Source organism: Mandrillus leucophaeus, unplaced genomic scaffold (genome assembly GCF_000951045.1).
Source record: "Mandrillus leucophaeus isolate KB7577 unplaced genomic scaffold, Mleu.le_1.0 Scaffold1392, whole genome shotgun sequence".
Taxonomy (NCBI): domain Eukaryota; kingdom Metazoa; phylum Chordata; class Mammalia; order Primates; family Cercopithecidae; genus Mandrillus; species Mandrillus leucophaeus.
The window spans coordinates 677,924-683,792 of record NW_012101357.1 but is presented as its reverse complement, the minus strand read 5'-3'; positions in this window follow the sequence as shown (position 1 = coordinate 683,792).

Here is a 5,869-nt window from a genome sequence, read left to right as displayed (position 1 = left end):
TTCTTTCTTTCTTTCTTTCTTTCTTTCTTTCTTTCTTTCTTTCTTTCTTTCTTTCTTTCTTTCTTTCTTTCTTTCTTTCTTTCTTTCTTATTCATCTGCAAACATTGATTCCCAGGAAAAGTGAGAGACTCTGGTTGTCTGAGCTCAGGATCGGAGAGAGACTTCTCACTATACTACTTTTGGTATCATTTTGGATTTGGTACCATAAGAGTATATTTCCAATTAAAAGTTATTCTTGCTGGATGTGGTGGTTCTCACCTATAAACCCAACACTTTAGGAGGCTGAGGCTGGGGTATTGCTTGAGAGTTTGAGACCAGCCTGGGTAACATAATGAGACCCTGTGTCTACAAAAAAATTTTTAATAAGTTATTCTTGATATTACATTTTTAAAATCTGTATGAGGGCAAGGGGAAAAGAGGAAAGAAATAAAAGGGTGGTAATGTGGAAATATGAAAAAGAGATGACAACCAGCAATTTTTATAATAAATTCCTATGCAAAATTAGTCTCCCAAACTCACTCTAGAAACACCTGCTAACCACGGGCTTAGCCATGGTGAGAAGCTGTATTCTCCAACTACAAAGGAGATTCTGGATAAAGGGGATAACCATGTGACAGAGTGACAAGCTCCCCCTACCCCACAACCATGTCAAGCCATGAGTGGAATATTTTCTTTCTCCTTCAATTCCTAAAACCTTCTTTCTCCCCCAGGCTAGCCCACCTCATAAAGAAAGAACTTGTGAATCTGTGTTCAGGAGGCACAGGATTTTCCTTTACCCCCAAATCTAGTTTTAAACTTTTTGGAAAGTAGTGCATTATCAGAGGAAGCTGGCCTGGCAGATACCTTGGTAGTCCCTGGGAGAACCTGTGAGCAGTTGAAGTTGATCCAGTGATCACCACGATAACAAAATAAACAAACAATAAAAATTTTCTGCTTCTGTCACAACTAAGAGCCAAATTTATGTTCATAGCCAGCATCTTCAAATAGCAATTAGAAAGTTCACTAGTAGGATCTGTGTGTTCTTCTACTGTCACCACTAATTATGTGTCTGATGCAACGCTATCACTCATGTTATCCATACTCATGTTATTTACATGCGTGAGCAAATGAGGATACATTTCAATTTCTTGAAAGTATAGTTAAATTTTATATATCCTTCATTTTATGGTAGGATAAACATTCATATAACCTTTCCAACACATAAATAATCACCGTCTAAAATTTTGGTAAGGTTACAAAAGGTAAATTTTATGTACATACACACAAAGATATTGTTTAAATAGTTTTATTGAGATTCACAAGCCATAAAATTCACCCATTTAAAGTGTACAAATTTTGTTAGCGTATTCACAGTTCACATAGTGTACAACCATTACCACAAGCTAATTTTGGAACATTTTCATCTGCCTCACTCAAAGAAAGCTCATACCCAATAGCTACCACTCCCCATTCATCCCCAACCTCTCCAGTTCTAGGCAACTACCAGCGTTTTTCAGTCTCTAAACATTTGCTTATTCTGGACATTTTATCTAAATGAAATCATACAACATGTGGTCTTTTGAGGTTTTTTACTTAGTATGTTTTCAGGGTTCATCCATGTATAAGAGTTCATTCCTTTTTGTGGATAAATAATATTCCATCGTAGAGATATCTCAAATTTTATTTTTCCATTCATGAGTTAATAGGCCTTTGCTATTATGAGCAATGCTGTTTTGAACATTGGTATACGTGTTTGTGTGTATGTGTCTCTGTGTGTGTGTATGTGTGTGCGTGTGTGTGTATATATATACACACACATATATATATATATGTTTTGTTTTATTTTATTTTATTGAGACGGAGTCTTGCTCTGTTGCCCAGGCTGAAGTGCAATGGCACGATCTCCACTCACTGCAACCTCCACCTCCTGGGTTCAAGAGATTCTCCTGCCTCAGCCTCCCAAGTACCTGGGATTACAGGTGTGCATCACCATGCCCAGCTAATTTTTGTATTTTCAGTAGGGACGGGGTTTCGCCATGTTGGCCAGGCTGGTCTCAAACTCCTGACCTCATGTGATCCACCCACCTCAGCCTCCCAAAGTGCTAGGATTACAGACATGAGCCACTGCACCCAGCTGTTTTTATTTCTTTTGGCTGTATACCTAGGAGTAGAATTGCTTGGCCATACAATAACTGTGTTTCATTTTGGGGGGATTGTCAAACTGTCTTCCAAAGCAGCTGCACCATTCTACATTCCCACCGGGAGTGTATAAGGGCTTCAGCTTCTCCACATCCTTGCCAACACTTATTATCTGTCTTTTTAATTATCGCCATCCTAGTAGGGATGAAGTGGTGTCTCACTGTAGTTTTTATTTGCATTTCCCTAATGACTAAATGAATAATGCTCAGACATACTTTCGTGTGCTTTCTGCCATTCATATATCCTTTTTAGGGAAATGTCTATCTAGGTCCTTTGCCCATGTTTCAATTGGGTTATTTGTCTTTTAATTATTGAGCACACACATTTTTTATAACTTTTTAAATGCCCAACACATAACAGGCTATTAGGTTGAATGATCATAACAACACTATGAGGTAGAATTTTTTATCTATCTTTTACCAATGAGAAAATTTCAAAGAGGTTGAGAGCTTATTGGGGTCATACAGTAAATAATGGAGACAGAATTCCTCTCACATCATTCTGGGTTTAAAATCCAGGCCATTTACACTTGACCTCACTGCGGTAAGGGGCTTAATTGATGTCACATATCTGTTCTTCTCTATGCAAATGATTAAGTTACCATGGGACATCCAAGTAGTTGAGAGAGTGGGCTCTGCAGTCAGAGTGCCTAGATTCAAATCCTTCTTCTGACACTTAGCAACGTGAACTTGAGCAAGGGTAACCTTTCTATTCTCCAGTTTCCTTATCTGTAAAATATGAGTAATAAAAAAGACCTACTTCTCAAGTGCTCAGCAGAGCACTGAAGACGTACGACATACTCAGAAATGTTACTTAATAATATTCTTATAATGATACTATGCCCACCATTTACCAAGCCCTATGATAATGTATTTGTACTGTTAGGCTAGGAATTGTATATGATAAATTAAATGGAGCAGGACTTCTGGCGCCAGAGGCTACTTGGGCGGTCACATAAGATACAGTCATGCATAGCTCAGGGCAACAAATAATTGATGAAGGAAAGCCTCTCTTTATAGATGTATTCTATCTCATAAATGAATAAAGAGTTTGAGAATTCAAGTATTATTGTTTTGGAACCCTTAGTGAAATAATGAATCCAGGCAATGATCATCAGTGATGGCTAGCAGCACAAAAAGCAAGACAACTACATATTATGTGCCTCTGAATGGAAGAAGGCAACACCGCCTGTGAAACAATCTTGCCAAAACAAGCAAGCAAGCAAATAAACAAAATCAAACCTGAATCTGATTGTTCTCATAATAGGAAATAGAGAGGACAGATGAACATGACAAACAAATCAGTGGGACTTGATCAGCAAAAACAAAATAAAACAAAAACAGATTGTGGGACCCTCTACTGGACAACTCATTTTTATTTTTAACAAGTAAGTTGCAAGGTGAAAGGGAGAGGGAGGGGAGACCAACACATTTAAAGAGATTTAAAGAGTGTGGTGGTTTAAAAATATGTCCACAGATTATTTAACAATTCACACCTCAAAAAGCGGAACCTTGAGTGTGGGCAAAATTTAATCACTTGCTTGTAACAAAGAGAATATGGCAGAAGTGATGGTGTGTGGTTTTTGGGACTAGGTCATTGCACATTCCTCCTTGATATCTCTACAACACTGACTAGATATTCCATGGTATTAGGAATTAATGTTAATTTTAAATGAAATAATTTTAGTATGGTTATGTTTTTTAAATCCTTATTTTTCAGATACATACTGAAATATTCACAGAAGAAACATGATGTCTGGGATTTGCTTCACATAATTCTAAGGTGAGAGGGCAATGAGTAGAGGTATAGATCAGGATTTTTCAACCTAAGCACTAATGACATTTTGGACTTTGTTGTAGGGGCTGTCCTGTCATTGTATGATATTTAGCAGCATCCTTGTCTTTACCCACTAGGTGCCAGGAATATCCCTCCCCCATTGTGGTGCAAGACATTGACAAATGTCCCTGAAGGAGAAAATTACTCTCCATTGAGAACCACTGGGTATAGATGAAACAAAATTGGCCACAAGTTGATAATTGTCCAATTGAGTGAGTGATAAGTACATGGGCATTCGTTACAATATTCTGTCTATTTTTGTATGTGTTGGAACTTTTCAAAATAAAATGTTATTCAAAAATAAGATTTTTTTAAAAAGTCCAGTAGGGGAGAAGAGATGTGAGACAGTCAGTGGGTATGTGTACATGCTCTCAAATCTGAGCGGTAAAAAAAGCAAAAACAGGTTCTCTGCTTCTATGATCTTTTAAGAAGCTATACCAGGGATGGGCTAGAGAGAATGTGCTGAATTGCAGGGTGTACAATCTAAATAGCTGCCTGGAATCTTCCAAGCTACAGTGGTACCTTGCTAGACCTAAGAAATCCACAGGCTTCACAATTTTGAGAAAAAGGTACTTCTGTGGCATTGAATAAAACTCTTTCTACTCTTCTCAGTTGGGATAGGAACCACCAAATGTGGTCTACACTTAGGTCAATTATAATGGCCTGAATTCATTTCATTTATGCAAATACCTTCCTTGTTAAAAAAAAAAAAATCCGTGAAGTTATTCCACATTCATCCTTGACCTTTGAGCCTCAAAGTCATGTTCGGAAGATAGCATGGAGGAGAAGAGTCTTCAGTATTATCCCTCAGTTTGGGGATACTGTGCTCCTAACTTAATATCCTAAGACATGTCTGGATCAGTGAGTGTTCTGAGGTAATGTGGAACTTTCTCCTCCCAAAATCCACATGTCGAAGTCCTACCCACCAGTACCTCACCCAGAATGTGACCTTATTTGGAGATAGGGTTCTTAAAAAGATAACCAAATTAAAATGAATTTATTAGGGTGACTCCTAATCTAATATAACTGGTGTCCTCATAAGAAGAGGCATTTGGATTCAGACATGCATATAGGAAGAATGTCATGCGAACATGAAGACAGCCACCTATAAGCAAAGAGAGAGGCCTGGAATAGATCTTTCCTTCACAGCCCTCAGAAGACACCAATCTTATCAAAACCTTGATTTTGAACTTCTGGCCTCCAGAACTGTGAGACAATAAATTTTTGTTATCTAAGCCACCCTGTTTTTTGGTACTTTGTTAGGGCAACTCTAGCAAACTGATACAAGAACAAACACCAAAAACTCTGTGAAGGGTTGAAGCAGAAAAGGATAAGAGGTGGTTCTGATTCTATCCAAATGTAAGAAATACTGGCTTCAAGGCTACTTCCCCAAGAAAACCCAAATTAAACCATAAGATGGCTCGACTGGAGACACCACAGCCAAGGCACAGGACACAGACCCGACTGTCTCTGAGAATGGCTCTCTGCCCCTACTGCCTCAAGAAGTTTGATACTCTGCTGCTGACCTCACAAAAAGGGATTCCACACAGGCGTTTGCTTTTTCACATTACTTATTTCCAAATCAAAGTCTCGGGTGGTAGTTTCTGACTTAGAACCTAAGCCATATTGCTATGTCCTATATGCAATAAGAAAGCTGGGAAAATGAGCATCTGATTTATAAATAGGGAAAGGATGGAGCCATAAGGTAGGCTATTCCCAGTCATAGTTAAAACATCTTCATAAGCTTGATACAACTTCACTACACTGCCTTAGTCGCTGTAACAAAGTCTTCTATTAGCTTCCCAAGTATTCATTTTTCCCATCTTTTAATAGAACCCTGATTGTATTATGTTAC